The sequence below is a fragment of the Aptenodytes forsteri genome, unplaced genomic scaffold (assembly GCF_000699145.1).
Source record: "Aptenodytes forsteri isolate BGI_AS27 unplaced genomic scaffold, ASM69914v1 Scaffold27, whole genome shotgun sequence".
NCBI lineage: Eukaryota > Metazoa > Chordata > Aves > Sphenisciformes > Spheniscidae > Aptenodytes > Aptenodytes forsteri.
The window spans coordinates 898,162-916,241 of record NW_008794407.1 but is presented as its reverse complement, the minus strand read 5'-3'; positions in this window follow the sequence as shown (position 1 = coordinate 916,241).

The following is an 18,080-nucleotide window of genomic DNA, read 5'->3' as shown; positions in this document are numbered from 1 at the left end:
AAGAACTATAGTCTGGCAGTGGTAACAAGTGAAAAATAGTTAGTTTGTGGAAGAGAAATAAACATGATAATTATCATCCAGTAAAGGGAAAAAATGCTATAGTCAGCAATAATGATAAGCTTTTAAGCCTGTGCAGCCTCAGTTCTCAGCTCATAATACACAGTTTATTTGTTTGGATGCATACTGAATATTGTGACAGCACACCTTTGTCACCAGTTAGCTGTAAGTAAATTCTACCTTTGCCATTTGTTAACACAAGGTCTCCGCTACTTTTAAGGACCTCATGTGTGCTTGTTCATCCAGTAGTCTTTCCTGTACTTGCTTAAATGCTGACTTTTTACAGTATAACCCATTTTATACCTGTTCAAAAGACATGGCTTAGCTGTCTGAACAAGCCCATAGAATACCTTTTTTCCACATAAACTTTATTTTACTCAAAACAAAAGGAACAGATGGTTCTGATGTCTTGCTGTGGTCACCTCTTCTTCACATTTCTTTGTCTGACATACAGACATCACTCATACTTAGTTGCTTGCGTTGTTCCATTGTTTTCTGGAATGGCCCTTAAGCAGCATACTCATGAGTGTTTAAGCTGCAAAATGATAGGATTTTGTCTTCTGCATGATCATTTATTCTAAGACAGTAGAACTAAAGTCAGTCTCAAGTGCTAGGAATGATTGGAGGTTTGGATTTTGTGTCTTTTAAAAATGTGGCCTCCTTGTGATCCCCCCCTCTATTTTGTTGGCATCTTAACATAGCTGATGGCAGATGACATTTCAACATGAAAGCCCAGCACGTCTACAGGGAAATGTAATGAGAAGGGCTGCCTAATGGAGCGACTTCTATGCTGGTATGATTACAGTTGAAAAGTAGAAAGAGACGATGATTGATTATGAAAATACAGATGATAAGGCATAAAACCAGTCCTCTCAGCAGGGACAAAGGAAAAAAGGAGGCCTGTGGTAACCTGACAATATCACAGGTTTCCCCACTCCGCATGCACCACCAGGAACCCTTGCTGAGGAGACATAAGCCTAGCCACTTTTGCATTGTAGGAGCCTATATGATGTGTTTTTCCAGTCTGTCACTTTTTCACAATAAGTCTTACATTGAGCTGGAATAGCGGGTTCTCTATAATATGTTCTTCTACAAGTCACCAAGAATCGTACCAGCATCTTGTCTGTATTCCTGTAGCTGCTTTTCATTATCTTCAGGGAAGGGTGAGAAAAGATGCTCTAATGACAGCCGAGCTCTTAGACCTCAGTGGCTCAAGGACAAGCTATCTGTCTTCCGAACAGGTTCTGAAAATCTCTCCATGATACCTCTTGTATAAGAACATGCACAACTGTATCTCGTGACTCACTTTAAGAATGAGCAAACACAGACAAGCTAGAATCAGATCAATAGCATCTGCCTTTCCTTTACAAACTGTTTGATTTGTTGAAATCAAAAGCCTGTGTTTTGATACCCCACTCATGAGTCTTTTTTTCAGACAGATGAAATATCATTACTCAGTTTATAGGAGCAAAATATTATCTCTTTTTTTATTCATTAGTTTTCTGTATCCTCATTTTCTTATCTGTCAACTATGCTCTACAGAAACTGGATATCAGTATGACTCAGTGGATGTAGAAGGGGGCTAGATTGTTACTGAATTTTAGGAATTTTAGTCTGTTGCTGGCTTCCTATGCCTCTCTCATCTTCAGGTGAGTCTTTTGTTGAGTGGGGTTAAAAGATGCTCAGGTTGCATCTGACCCTGCCCAACTATAGGACTGCACTACACATTACCCAAACAGATTTTTGACAAAAATATGACCATTTCTGAAGTCGTCTAATTATGAAGCTTTTCGGAAACATCGTACACAAATCCACATTGGACTACAAACTGGTAGAAACTTCAATTTCATTAAAGCATCCGTCAAATCACAGATTCTTTGAGAGAAATAAAGAAATAGCAGTCAAGAATGAGGAAAGATTAAAAGAGTGATTTCATAATTTAAAATCATGAAATACTCAATGTTGAATTCTTCAAAAGAAATTTATGCTTCTTTTTCTCCTGCACATCTGACCCCTTTTTCTAAAGCTTTTTCTCCTAGTGCCCTTTCCTTCCTCTTACTTAATAGACTAATAGACTCCCCCCCCCCCCAAGTTTTCTCTGGTTTTGTATATTTAAATGTATGCACGTCCGATAAGTACAGCTGGATTTGCTTGGAGAACAGCAAGGATAAGAGATTGTAACACTTTTCTTTCTTTTTTTTTTTCTTTCCCCCCTTTTTTTTTGAGAAAAAATAATGTGTTGTTAGGGTATGAACAATGTTACAACATTTTTTTGTTGTATAACTGAAATGACTCACACTTTAAAATGTAGGCAGTGTGTGGAGGTGGAATTATTTGTGAATTAATTTCACTTACAATGCAAGACACTTTATGTGCTTTCAAAACCTACTGTTGGGGCCTTTTCCTCAGGAAAGGAACAAAGATTTTTGGACCCCACATATATGCTCTTCAAAAATTTATGAGGGTGCAACAAAGATCAACTTCACTGTGAGAGGTTGTAAGTGCTGAGGGCACAGGGATGGGCAGTTTCACATGAAAGTTCCTTACTTTTATTAACAATTAGGGATACAAAAATTTGGGGTCATGGTCATGTGCTAATACCTCATTCTGTTTGCTTTAATATTTTGATATTGCCTGTAACCAACTTCTACCAAACAAAACCAAATACTGACATTACCACATCTACCTTTTCATCATTCTTATCATGCAGTGATGTTAGACATACTGATTTAAAGCTTAACTTTCACTCTTGGTAATTTGAATGCTATAAAAAAATTTGAATTATTTTAGTTGTCAATGTACAAACTGCCTTTCTCAAAAGTCTCTGGCACTGATTCTTCAGACCTGATGCTAGCACAACTACCATTGACTTTCACAGGAGGTTTATCTTCCTGAGGACTGCAGTATTGGAATCTAAATAATTAAATATTAAGGTTTAAAAAAAGGTGAGTTCTAGCTTCAGTGATGTATCCACTGATGCCTTTATCAGGGCCCTGAGGGCAGTAACAGGCCTTAATGGTCCTGACCAGCCTCACCTATGATCCCACACACACAACCCCTCTCACTAGGGGCTCCATTGAAGCTCAGGCTGGGGCCTCATGAAGTGTTGTTTGGGATTGCCCATGCTGTCTGAGCATGCAGAGACATGGCTAGGAAAGTCAAAGCCCACCTGGAGTTGAATCTGGCAAGAGATGTCAAAGGCAACCAGGATTTCTATAAATACTTGATGTGCTTGATGGAACACACTTGATGCATTATGCTCCACAGTTTATAAAGGTATAAGCTACTGAACAGTCATCAAAGTTTAAACCACAATGCAGCAGTAGTCAAACATGGTAGTTAAAAGCATACAACTTGAAAATTATAACCTCAGATATTCCTGTGTAGGCTTAATCATTGAGCTTTGATAGCTATATAATGCATCCTTGTTCAAAACAGCCATCTCGATACAGCCTTACATTGTACCACAGGGAGAAGCCTGATGAAACTTTCCTTTGACATCATACATTTATTCTCAGGGCCCTGATTGCATAAACAGGCCTTCATGGCCCTGAGGCCCTGACCAGCCTTGCGTGGAGCCTCTGCTCACACCTTCTGCCCATGGGCCCAGGAGCTCCATTTCAGCTTGGGTCTGGGCTCCCAGACCTGGCCTGACCTATGTTGTGGGTGTGCTATCTCCAGTCCTGTTTCTGGCCATGCCTCCTTGATGAACCTGGGACCCACATTGTAGCCTTTTCTCCAGTAGAGTCTCCTGTTGCTCCTGACTGAACTCCCTGGACAGGCGCTGAATCACTCCCCTTAGCTGGGCCTGTTACCAGAACCTAGCTGTGCACACCTAGCTCAGGTGCTGCAGGACTGTGCCCTGGTCAGTAAGGACACAGTGCTGTAGTCACTCTCAGCTCCTGGTTCTTCCCTTGAGGAGCAGCCTTGAACTCACTGCTCTCTGACATGTATCTCCTATGGGCTAGTTGGTGTTTGAATATAGCACTTTTGGATTTGAGCAAGAGATAGGCGATTAGGCAGTTCTGTGGTCAGGTCATATAACAACCTTACATGAGTGCCTTTTACATAGAGCTGTAGATCGTATGTTATCAAACTGAACCTCTTTCAAAATAAAAAAACCTTCTTAATAATTATTGATAATGTGCTTTTCTCTTCCAATCAAACAAGGAAACTGTATTTGTCACTTTATCAATTAGATACTAGCATTTGACTTCTGTTTAGGTCTTTGTCGTAACTGAAATGACCTTAGCTAACCATTCTTTCTGATTTCTGTCTCAAGCACTTGTTTACAGGTGAATGCACTTCAGTCATATCAGTAACTAAATTTTTCACATTATTTTTGACAAAATGCAATGAAATGATTGACAGCAAAGGAAGCCATCAGTCAATAAAGGTGGAAGGCAGCATAAATGATGCATCATGCTACTTTCCAACCTATGAGCAAAGTCAGACAGGGCACTGGAAAATGGAAACAGTGCTGAATGAAAAATAGGATATTGCGCATTTGTGCAGAGCAATTTCAGCTCATGAATTTATAAAGGTGTCAGATTGTTATCTAAATAAGAGAGAAGAATAGTTCAGTTCTAGTGTTCTCTAATTAACTCTTCAGGAGCCACAAACCACAGTCACTCAGACTTCAAGCTAGATCTAAATTAGCCCCTAGTGGCAATTGCAATGCTTTGATAGGATGGAGTCCCATGGTAGGATCTTAAATACATTTGATAAAAAAAAAAATGCATCCAAATATTATTATCTTTTCTCACAAACAGATGGATGGACAGAAACAAACAGACCTGCAAACAGACCCTTGTAATAGTGCCAAGAAGTGCATTATCTATGACTACTAATAAAATGCACACCTATGCAGAGCTCACAGGACAGATTCAGAGTTTTGAGTGTGCATTAATGATCTTTCAAACATAAAGACTTCTCCTCTAACCTCTGTATGATTCTTAGCATCCCTCAACCTGATGTACAGATGCATGGAGCAAGACGAATTCTTGACTTATCAGCTACTTACTTAGGAAGAGATATTAAGTAGAAGCAAAATGAGATATTGAATTTTTTAAAACACTGTCTAGGCCTGAAGCAGAAATGTAGTCACCATATTTCTTGTGTAGTGACAATGGCATTTGCTAACTGTAGATTTGAGTAAATCAGATTTATTGTACTATACTAGGAGAATGAGTGATTTCAGACACATAATTAAAATGCTTTGCTAATGTGCCTGCATCTAGAAAATGTTTCCTTTGAGAGCATATGGAATTCCTTGCCAGATGAGATCAGACTTAAAAGCTATGATTAGATGAATTTAAGTACAATAACATTTTATTTTAGTAAATGTAAAAACAAATGAAAATTATGCTTCCTGAAGAACACAATTTAATAATTACTCAGGTTCTTAACGGTTTTCTGGAAAACATTTTTTTCCAAATGTAAGAATAGAGAAAAGTTTATTTACAAATTACTATATGTCTGCTCTTTGTCAGAATGTCAGAAACAGCCTTGTCTGAAAAAAGTTGGTTATGTGGGATTCAAATTTTTTCACGGAAAACAAAATATTTCCTCAAAAAGCTCTCAGAGGGATTTGAAAATATCTTCCTTTTAACAATCTGAGCTGTAAATTAGTGTACAAGCTTGAAGAGCAATTCCAAGTTATTATTCTATATTACTAAAGACTTAACTCTACTGAATAGAAATAAAAGATCCATAAGAGAATTAGTTTTAAATTAAATATTTTGCTTATTAGAGGCACATTTTATAAGCTATTAATTACTATTTTAGGTATCTCAAATGTAACTGAGTATACAGAAAAGCTAAATTCCAAATTTAATTTCTACCTAGGAGATGTAGATTATTTCCTGTTTATATTTTGTTTTAAAAAGTGCAGTTGCAGTGCTAATTTAGTCCTGAGAATATTTTGAATCATAAAAGAGCTTTTTAGCACATAGTTTTTCCTTTTGTCATTTACAGATAAATGCAAGCACAAGTTGCATGAAGGCTTGGATTGTTTTAGTGGTCTACCTGAAAACCGTCCCTGGTTTATTTCTTTTCTGGTAGGGTTACTCCTTAGTCCGACCAACGAGCCTGCAGGATTCACCATGGCAGTAAAAGCACCAGAGCTGCTGCAATAGAGGGACTGCCTCTCATGAAAGTAACAAGGTTTCAAAACAGTTTCAACTAGCCATGAAACTCCATCTTTAAAAAAGGATAATCACTGCAATCATGCTAAGAGCAGTAATTATAAACAACAAAAAGCCACTGGGGCACTGGTAGGCAGGACTGGAGAGTTAATGCTAGAAAGGAATGGGAGTCAGCCGGCAGAGAAGAGGAAGAAGCAGCAGCTCTTCAGAACAACTGCTAAAAGAGCCACCAAGGAGTAGCCCTCCTGCCGCCCAAGCCAGCTCAGACCTGTTTCAGAACAAGTCATCTAGGCAAGCAATTTGCCTTTTTTTTTTCTTCCAAGCACAGTTACTCTATCTGAAAAAAATTGGAGATGAGAACATACTTAAATACCTTTAAGGAGAAAGAACATAACGTCTGAAATTAAGAGACAGACATACACTTTTAGAAGTGAAGCAAGTAGAAAAGCATCTGTTAAACATTATATGTGTAATATTTCTGAAGAGAATTTAGGAAGAAGTTTACGCAAAAATAGATCTCTCTGATATTGCTTGGACTATATATTTTTCTTTTTTGCTTTTGTAATGGATAGATAGGAGAAATCACTTGCTTTCCTAAGTTAAATATTTTTATTTGTCTAAAATACACTGTTTCCAAAAAAACCACAACAGGATAAGTCACGTAAAACATACCAAATTTGCATCTCATTTAAAGTCAAATCACAGTGTTTTTCTAAAATCTCTGTCATTGCACTGATCTCCATAATGTTCAAGCATCTTCAAACACTACATTGAAGAATATGACACTTAAATGCAATCTGAACTGCTTGGAAAGTTAAATTTTGGTAAGGATTTATGACTTTGGTTTTGCTACTTTCATTTTTTTAAATACAAGTTTATTCTCCTGAAAGTAAGAAATGAACTGGAAAGTAGAACCTCTGTGATGATTCTTAGTTCTTGTGAGAATTTGATTCCTAATCCTGCAAAATGGAAATACTTTTGCAGACAGGGGTTTAAGAAGAGATGAGTCATCAGACAGTCAATTACCATGCAGGTGATTATATGTCTGCTCAGAAACTGACCAATGACTAAAGATATGAATGAATCAGTAATATTGCATGTGTTAATAAGCTGGCACTGACTCACCAGGAACTCCACAAAGATTTATCAATACATTTATACACACACACACACACACACATATGTGTATACACATTATATATGTGTGTGCGTGTATATATACTTTTTTTCATATATATAGCTTCTTTAAACTGAAAGAAAAATTAGAAGTTAGATCCAGAATCTTCTCTCCTACCACAAATGAAGAGTTTGGGAAGTATTTTAACTTTCCTGTGCCTAACCTATGGCACCTTAGCAACAAGCTGGGTTTGTGAATCATTACTGGACAGAAATTTTTGCCACAGTCTACCCAAAATTACTTGTGAAATTGAAGATAATTTTCACTATCTGATGAAGAGGGAGATTGACATTAGCTGTCAAAAAATAGCTTATGGTAGTTGAAAGCAAAGCCTTATTGTCCGAGAAAGATGTACCTAATTTCATATCCTTTCTATGGTCTCTTAAGAGTGTAGAATTACACTGAGACAAGTTTGAAAACTTGGAAATAGCAAATGAGTACCTAATCATCAGATTACAGGATGACTTTCATTTTCTTCTTTTGGCTTAAAATCCAAATATTCGTGAAAGATGCAACACCTTCAACAGAAAATAAATGAGGAACTTCCTTCGAGACTACCTCCAGGAGTCTAGACAGTATATCCTGAAACCTGCTCAGACAGGAAAATAAAAAAAGAGTTTGGGTTTCCTATAGTTCTTCAGTAACAGTCTTAGCTACCAGGGTACTTGTTAAAATAACAGTGAAATCAACCATCTCTTCTTCCTTGCTTCCAGAGCTTTGTGAAATGTGCTTACTCTTTTACTTACAAGTACCTCAAAAGCCAAGTAAAGTTTTACCTCAGGATTAATATAAACTTTAGTCCCTGCAAAAATATTTTTGATGCTCCTCATTTTCACAACAATATTAGGCCCATTTTGGGTCAGACACCAAAAGGAGTAGGGAGGAGATAAAGGGAAAACTGTCTAGGTAACCCTCAGAACAGAGCAGAAAGCTTATATGGTAATTAATATGTCCTTAACTGTTATGTAAAGGATGAAATATCTCAGTATCTCACCACTGGACAATTGAGTACAATTCAAGGGTGCTGAGTTTTTATGTGAGGCCAGCTGAAGCTTCCACTTAAGTTCCCAGTCCCAGCAATCCTTTGCTTGAAACAGGAGCCACTGATGAAAGATTGCTGGTTCAGAATTCATCCTTTGGACCACTCTGCAGATAAAACCACTTATTACCTTCCCACAGGATGAAGACGTACGCAGGTTGGACTGGTTTCTTGATATTCACCTTCACTAGTTGAACATTACCCCTCAAACATTCCCAAAGACTGATCAGAGACATCTTATTTCACAGTATGACTGTTGCCAATTGTTTAGTGTCACAAATAGAAAGTCAGTTTCATCTCTTCACCAAGAATGTGCTGTTTGTTCTGTGCACTTAGTGTACAGACATGATTACACTATAAACACAATTTTGGAGGCCTATATTAATCTTCTAACAAGATGCCATTGTCAGGTTTGTTCTACTCAAGCAGAAAACAAAAATTTTCTTGTGTCTGCTAGTCCTCTGATGTCCATTAATATCAATTGCATTGAGTTGCATTCCATGTCAGATCATCTAAATGTCAATTAACTCTTTGAGAAGAGACTCCAATTCATTCACTCCTGACTTTAGAAATATTACAATTCATTGCTTAGTTTTATTTGCCAAATCACAAAAAAAAAGAAAGGCCAAGAGAAGTATGGCTTATTTCATGAATATATTTATAAAAATATAAATAACTTAATATATTAATATTTCTCTTCTTGACAAGTGTTTATGTCTCATTCCATCTTAATAGCTCCTGCAGTCACTCCTGGATAAACATGCACAGTCATTAAGAAAGTTTAATTGCTTTCTTCATAATGTTCTCCAACTAAAAAAAAAGGGGCTTTAAAGATCACTTTGAGGTCCCTTATTTACACGTCACAGGTTTATGTTTTTCTATGTGTTACACCAGGAGCAGGTTTACCACAGAATAGAACAGATGTATGAGTTCCCCTCAAGACTTCTCTTGGTGGAAGAATCCTCACCTGGCCCAGCTGTACAGTCTACTAAGCCTTGATCTACAGTGGCTTAATGGAGAGCTTGTTATCCTTGCCTTGGATTTTATTTTTGTAAAGCACCTGTTTTTGTTTATTGGGCTATCCTGTTTATATCTTGCCTTGTTTAAACACTTTTTTTTTTTTAAACCTGTCTCACAAATCCTATTTTACTCTTTCCTTCATCAACATTATGACTAGATTTGCATCAGATATGCCTAGATATTTTTTTTAAGACTTCCGTTGATTAAGCTTCTCAAATGCAGTTTTACCATCTGTTGTTTTACTAATAGAGGACCATTTACTCAGTTAAGATTTTTTTCCATTCTCCACTGAAAAGACCGTAAGTTTAAGATTATAATTAAATTAATTTAAATTTCTGAGATGGTGCCTGAGAGGATGCCAAGATGTCAAACCTCAGCAAAGCACCCCCTGCTTCAATGTTATTACTCTTACGAATCTTTTCTGAATGTATAAAACAGACACATTTTTGTTTTGCAGGACTGCTAAGCTAGTTCCATATACTAAAATGTAAAGTGGTTACTCACTTCCCCTGAATATAACAAAAAAGTATATGTCAATAATTGTAACCATAGTATCCATGAAACTGAATTTCTTTGTGATCCCAATATTTTGCTTAATATAAGATTTTTTTATTCTTTCATTTCTTGTTTGTTTTGTTGCATAAACATATGTTCATCTGCTGCTTTTAAACTGGATATCAACAGTAATGTATTTATATTTTGTTAATTTTTATTTATAAAAAACTCAGCACATTTATTGCTTACATTATTGCTTAAAAGGTAAAGAATTAAAGTAGAGATACTTTTGGAGTCTAACTCTGTCTGTCATTACAAAACCAGTTCTTCCCTATTAACTTTAAGAAACAGAAGCATTAAATAAAAGGAATAGTAAAGTTGAAAGCAGAAACAAGACAAGTGTGTTGGAAACTTCAGGAGAATAATGGAAACCGAAATTCAGACCTTAACTTGCCCTCCCGTGAAAAGATGAATAAATATTTCATGGAAAGCTTTGCACCACTCAAAATAATAATTTTCAGCCTAGCATAAAGAAAATAGGTTTCAGGCTACCATGGTGATGAAGTAAAATATAACTTTATGTTAGGCATTCAGGAGTCAATTTCATGAATTTTTAAAGAGCAGTTATTGCTTCAGAAGTGCAATCAACATTACCACTGCACAGTTTAATGCTAAAATACACCATTGTTCCCTACAAGAAACTATTAGTTATTCACATTTGCCCAGTAGTTAACTATTTTTTTGCATGTAATACATACAAATGTTTATGTGCTGATACTTGTCCAGTGCAAGCTGTCCCTACGGTAAGTGGGCAAAACAAATGAAGTTGCAAAGCACTGCTTTATTTTAGTTAACTACTGAGTAAAACATAACACATTGGTGGCCTCAGCAGCCATTTGCATTTAGTTTGATGACCAAGTTTCTTCTGGGTAGGATATGTTCTTCAGGATGTGTAATCAACACACGTATGCACACAGTGAGTATTCTTCTCCTGGTCATGTGAAAGCAAAGAGGTTTGTTTGCAGTTTATAATGTGTATGCACTCTGGTGTCAAACCTTCCCACTGTTTAATGCATAGTATATGTAGGGGAGCACATTTGTTGCTATTTCTGTTTCTCTCAATAAAAAGTTGTTTCCAAAAAAAAGAGAGATCAAGTGGAGTACTCAACTAGAAAATCCCTGGTTACAGTTGAAATACCTCCCCCTTTCTTGAAGAGAGTGTCCATATATAGATTCTTGCAATAGGTGATGCTAAACAATTACCAAACCAGCAATACCCTACAAAGGACGTACAATCCCACAAAAAAAAGTTGTCCCAGCTCCGGGTGTTTTACAAACATCACAGTGTCTGTAGATGAAGGTGTGAGTAGGACTGAGGTCAATTGTGCACAGCAGATGTGCACAATGGAAATCTTGAACAGCTGTCCCAGTGAAGAATGTCTATTTGTCTGTCTGCTAAAAGCAGCATTCTTCTCCAAGAGAGGTTTCAAGATAGTCCGAGTCAAAGTACATGGGGAAGAAGAGACCAGGAATATGCCTCTCCAAAAACCTGGTGTATTTGGTATTTGTATTTGATGTTTCAGCATCCCAGAGAGAGGCCTTCAGCACCGCAGATATGTCCTGGAGAATATAAGCAAGGTGCAAAACTTCGGTGGCTTCATGAAAATGTGTATCATTAAAAGTAAGAGGTGTATATCAGTTCTTTTCTTGGACTGTTGGAAAGGTGTGTCAGAACACACAAATGCAGATATTCATTTTGCACAAATTCAGTGTGTTATCTCTCTTCCTAGTTAGGCAGGAGGAAATTGCTGCTTGAAAACCTTTGACATTTTCCTGCAGCAGCCCTCTGGTCTACAGGGTTTTTAACTTCTAAGACATATCAGAAGAAGGAAGTCTGCAGGCAGAACAGAGGCAAACAGGACAAAATTAGTGAGCATTTTTAAGCAAGAGAGATTATTCAACATCACCTTCATCTTCTTCTCATTACATACAAGAAAACTGGTGCAGATGGGCCATGAAGAACCTCTATCAATGGAATCCCTGATTGTTTAGTTCACACACCTGATGGTGGAAATTGGTGATGAAATATCTATATCTAAGCATCTGAGATCTCTCACTGGCCTCAGGAAGGGATGACCTGATAGCAGATGATGGCCCCAAACAAGTTTGCTGCTGTGAACTTGAAGACTAGCTTAATATCAAAGTGGTGTTAAGTGAAAACGATGCTGAGACAGCCAAAGCTGCTGCTTGATGAACTGGTGCTGGTGGAGAGGTACAAGGTTCTGATTTTGCAGAACATCGTCTAAAACTTAGCAAGGTATACTAGCACCAGAGAGGATTTCAGGGTGAGCTTGAACAGCTGAGCAAGACTCAAAGACAGCTGCAGAGTGCTAGGAAGTCTCATTATTACTGGTGATATCTGGAGAAGGCAAAGAGGAAAATGTCTTTTGCCAAGGATCCTGGAGCTGGTATTCCCAAGGGCACTGGGGTTCTTTGGAAGGGTCAAGCTCAGCGGAAAGCTTCCTCTGTTGCTTGAGTATGGATCTCCAGAAGCTGAGTTTTCACTTTTGCTTTTATTTGAGAGGATTTGAGAGGGAGGCAGCTGTAAGACTTTGCAGGCATGTGACCCTCTCCAAGAGGCTATGAACCACAGGAAGATGAATTGGAAAATGAAAGGTGACCTTGCTGGTGACATAAAATTGAAGTGGGTGTTCAGAGAAGGCACTGAAATCCAAACAGGCGCAGGATAAAAATCTCTATGCAGTGAGAAAAATCAGCAGTGTGCTCTGACTCAGCAGGCTGCTTGGGCAGTACTGAAATGGAAATGGCTGTGCTGCTTCTTTATATTATAAGCACTGAGCAGCAGTAGGTAGGGACTATAGCATAAAAGGAAAACTTCCTGCCTCATACAGTAGGACACAAGCATATATGTTATTAGACCATACACATGGATTCACTTTCAAAAATTTTGTATTGTTACATCTAACTAGGGATTGGGTCTCGCAAGCTGCTGAAACCAGAGAGGACAGGTTCTATGCCAAAATATAAGCTGCCAGAGACTTTTACTGCACATCTACAAAGTTACACGTAAAGATAAGGCATTTTGGTAAATGTTGGCAAAATCCTGCTCTCAGCTGTATTCAATTCCTACTCAGATAAATTTGATTCCATAATAATCTGTGGTCTTTACTAACTTTGAAAATAAGTATCCTTCCAACTAACTCCCTAAACAGTTTTTCAGCTTTTTGAAAACCTTCCCAGTAACATACATAGAAAATGCACAGTACTTGTAAAAGAACTACTCTGTATAATACCATGTTGCAATCATGTAGGAAGTCTGGTTCCTTGCCTGTGGGTATTCAACATCTGAATTGATATAAACAGACAAGGGAAAAAGAAATGGTGCTCCAGAAAAGCAAACTGGAGCAATTACATTCAAGGTGCATACACTACGGAGAGTTCACATAGAAACATGACACAGAGCACAAACAACATCATACTGATAAAATTCCATAAATACCAACAAAACACACCTGCAGCAAAGATGATGTGCCCATCTTAGTTGTGTATCCTGATAAAATCATACTGAATCACACAGTAATTAGAGTTACTTTGGATACACTGTGGTGAGGATTTGAACCTATGCTTTTAAATCTTCTTTTGCATTTCAGGAATGAGAGCTTTCAATTATGCATCCATCTGTGCCTTACTGTACTACATAATGAATATAAGGTCTCAAAATGCTTCTTGCAGACAAGAATGAACAGCTAGATTTGCAGTGTGTGTGCAAGGATGGAATTCACCCTTAGGCAGTGGGCCATAACAAAGAGTTAAAAATTATTTAAGTCTCGCTTAAGACTTACTTTGAAATTTTACACAGTTCATAGGTTTTTGCACTGGACAAGTGCCTATAGGTGAAGTTCATCCTAACTCGTTTTCCGGGGCACAATTTCTTTTATTTTCCCCACATTTTCATGTATACCTTCTTCTCCTCTTTTTCTTACAAAATTATCCTTTATTAAAGTAGCGATTGGGATGGCTTTAGAGCACCATTCAGATCAGGGCATAATATTAATCACTACATATCAAAGTGCTGGCGTCTCAATTCCCTGACAGCACAATGAATAGAGTTTAACCACCCCTTTTTGAGTATTATAAAGTTTTCTTCTTTCAAGTTTTTAAGTGCCCTGACATTCCATGATGAAGGCACCTTACAAAAGAGTTGAATACAATCCCAAATATATTATTACAGAAAGAGTGGACAAAGCACCTTCAGTGAAGTAACTTGAACTGAGTAGGAGAAATGCACTTTTATATAATCTATTAGATAGAAAAAATAACACAATCAAATAGTCCTATATACCAGTGACAGAAAACCTATCTTACTAGGAATTAAGAATGTGATATGAATTTAAGGAGTAATACCTATTCAAGGATCAGGACTAACCGAAAAAAAGAGGGAAAAAATTTAAAAAAATAAAAGCAAAACCAGAAAGTACTTACACTTAGTGTTATAGGAAAAACTTAACCAATGAAGAACACTGGGAATTCCAGAAGTGTACAGTAAAAGGAAAGGTCCATAAAATACCATCTAAACCTGCTTAATCATTGGAGGACTTGTTCTTATTTCTTTTCCAACATGACTTTTTACGTGCGAAGAACAAGAAAGGCCTTATGTTATTTTTAGCATCAGACCCTTCCTACAAGTCAAGGTTTGGCATTCCCAACAGGATATCAGATATGCCTTCTAAGATTTTCTACTTCATGCTAAATTTCACATCAGAGCCATGCAGAAACATCATTAACAGTACAAATTCACTGTGATACCCTAGTATTTTTTACTTCTCTGGAAGATAAACTTGTCTTAGGATAAAGAGTGGCACTGGGAAAAACAGAATAAGAATAGATGTGCCATTCAGGTTCTCCTTTGTTAAGGCAATCTTCCAACTCAATCTTCAATACCTTTTCTTGGATCTAGGAAAGCAACCATAACTGGAGAAAGGACACATCCTTTTGACTTCTGGGTGTAAGTAGTGTTCACTAAGTCCACATAAACTCATTCTGTAAAATATAATTGAATTGTATGGGAGACATTACTGCAAGGTTTGATTTACTACTACAAACTCCCTCTGCCATAGACAAGAATATTCTCTGCATTTCCTATTTGATAAACAGTGCTGTATTCTCAAATTAACATTCTGTTGCTAGTACTATGTCACAGAAACTCAAAATTTTTCCCTTGAATTCTTCATATTTCCAGTGAGAACAGGGACTGTCTTTATTTTTAAAGAGTTTTCTAATAAATGTTAATTTTTAATTAACTACTTTTTTTTAATAGAAAAATTCCAGTGATAGCATTGAGCTTGTCACTGAATAGCAAGTCACTTAATGAAGAAAAATAAAAATAACAAGAAGATGTAGAAATCAATGTTTTACTATGCAATAGCCATTGACCCTCAATATGGGGGATCACAGTCAGGAAAAAAATTAGTTAATTATACAGCATTCCACATTTTTCTATAAAATTGAAAGTGACAATCTTTCTTTCTCTATTAGGAATAAAAAGATGCAGACAAGTTTTCATTTAAAAAACTCTTGCTTTGTGTGCAAGGAATGCACAAAAAGAAAACTAAGAAGAACCTGTCTTGTAAGGAAAGGTAGTTTTATACAAGGCTTTTTAAAAGAATAATGATGCATTTGTACAGGAGCACACTGTAATCCAGGCCTAGTACTTCTAACATCATCAAGGGCTTCTTCAATAACTCTGCTTTTAGTTAATACCCATCACCCTCAAAATTCAGACTTGCTCAAATGGAGCAGCAGAACATCTTATGTATGGCAAACACCCATAAGCTCTAATTTTTTACCCAAGAAGGTGAGAAAGGCAAAGTTCCTCCTCATATATGCTAATAAAAACAACTTGAAAATAGATACATTCAGAGTACCCTACAGGTGCTTCAAGAATGCTTTAAGCATTAAATTATACTGTTGATGCTTCCAGTGCAAAAACCCCCAAACTTCAGCCTGCATATCAGTCATGTTACACCAGTGAAGAACTAAGCCTGAAATTTTCTGTTAAGTGCAAAGTACGTCCTAAAACTAAGAGCTTAAAAAGTTACATACTTTTAGAGGAAATTTCAAAGCAAGGCTTTTGCTAAAAGTATGACAGTAAGTCAAAAAGAGCAAAATTAATTATGTTGCTTCATACGTAGCTGTGAATGACTTATACTGCAGTACCTGGAGCATATTGCCATTTCAGTGGTGCTAATTTCAGACTTCATTTAAGCATATGTCAATTATTGTATTTAAAATATTTCACCCATTTGTATTAGGTCTGAGCGTGGAAGTGGGCTAATACTACTTCATTTGCAATTATTATGGCTACATAGTTCAGTAATTTTTCACTGACACCACACAGATTCATCAGTTCACCCACAGTAGTTAAATCTGACAGTAGTTGTTGTTGTAAGGGGAAGTTTGCCTATGTCTTTTAAAAAAATCCCTAAAAGTGCAGCATTGACTACACTTTTTATAAGGTTTCATTTTCTTTTCCTAGCTCTGGTTAGAGCTAGAGAATTCTTTCCTACTTTTGTTGTCTGGTCCTATCAGGGCTTTAATATGAGAAATAACTGTTTTGCCTATCCTGTCTCACTGCAAACTACTTAAGGGCCTTCAAAAAACAATACAAAACCCCTGCAACACACATATACATGCAAACACTTAGGGAACCTCTACCAATGACAACAGCTTTCAGCAACAATGAGTCAGACTAAGGGGGGACTATGATGATATTTGACTGAACTCAAGCATCTCTTTGAAGTCTAATTTAACCTGGAAATTCAGTTTTCTATTTGCATCACTCATTAGTTCTTAGGAAAAAGCCTCAGGTTTAAAATTCTATCTTCCTCCAATTATTGCTACTTTTTTTTGTTTGATCTAAAAAACTTCTATACATTTGCTGTGAACCGGAATTCCTAACAGCTGGAATTATAATCTTAGATCTCTTAAAGAGGACATAATTATTCACCATCAAACACCCACCAGAAAACATAACTATTTAATTTCTTATAATTCATATCCAGTACATATATTTTAAAATGAGATAATTTGCATAATAATTGAAAAAGATTTTGTCACAGGAAACCACAGCGATAGCTATGAGGAAGCAGAATTTTACTCTAGAAGATGCAGTAAACCAATTTATCTACCAGACTTGGACAAGCTGAAAGTTCCTACCAGAGCAGTTCAATAATAATCAAGGAATCCACTTCTCTCAGATAATCCAGATATAATGGGAAAAGGAACTAGAAGTAATGTATGTATCATAAGCAATACTTTTTAACAGTCTACAGATGACTAATCTGACAAAAGCCCCATATTCTTATTTTATTGTCAACAAAGTAAAAGGCTGTGTTTTGAAGAAATGCTACTATTTTATACTTGCACGTCCCTTCTGCTAGAAAACAGGAGTTGGTAATCAGAAAGAAACTCAAAAGAATTTTGAAAATTTGTTCTTCCTAGTATGCCTATACTTGCTAGCCAACTATACTTCCTAGCCAGCCTTCCTAGCTAAGTATTCTTACAGTAGACTCTCCATCATATCTGAGCGGCTTATCAAATCATCCATTATAATGGCACACAAACTGGAGTATTCTTACGTGCCCACATAACACTCTAGCAGAATGATATGCAAGATACTAGTCTCAATACTAAAAATCCTTAGCAAGTTTTAAAAACTCAAAGGTTAAGCCATCAGTGAACTGTTATTCTTCAGTAACATCAGGCTTCAAGAAAAAAAAATCTGATTACAAAATAAATTTCTCTGTGAAATAGTAGACCAATTTAAACATCTTTTACATCTGTTGATTTGTGTTTGTTCCATTTAAACCTCCTTCTTACAGTAAGTGATCCCAAAGACTTTCCCTTAGTGTCATGGTTTAATCTCAGTCAGCAACTATGCACCACGCAGCCGTGGTGTGTATTATTAGTATAATTATTATAACTATAATTAGTACTTAACATCACATAATTCAGATCATTGGCTATTCTCACCCAAAATCAAATCCCCTTGAGGCACACATCGGACTTCCCCATCCTTCCGCATCACCCACCAAGTGCACCCAGGTCCTTGAGCAAAAGCAATCCC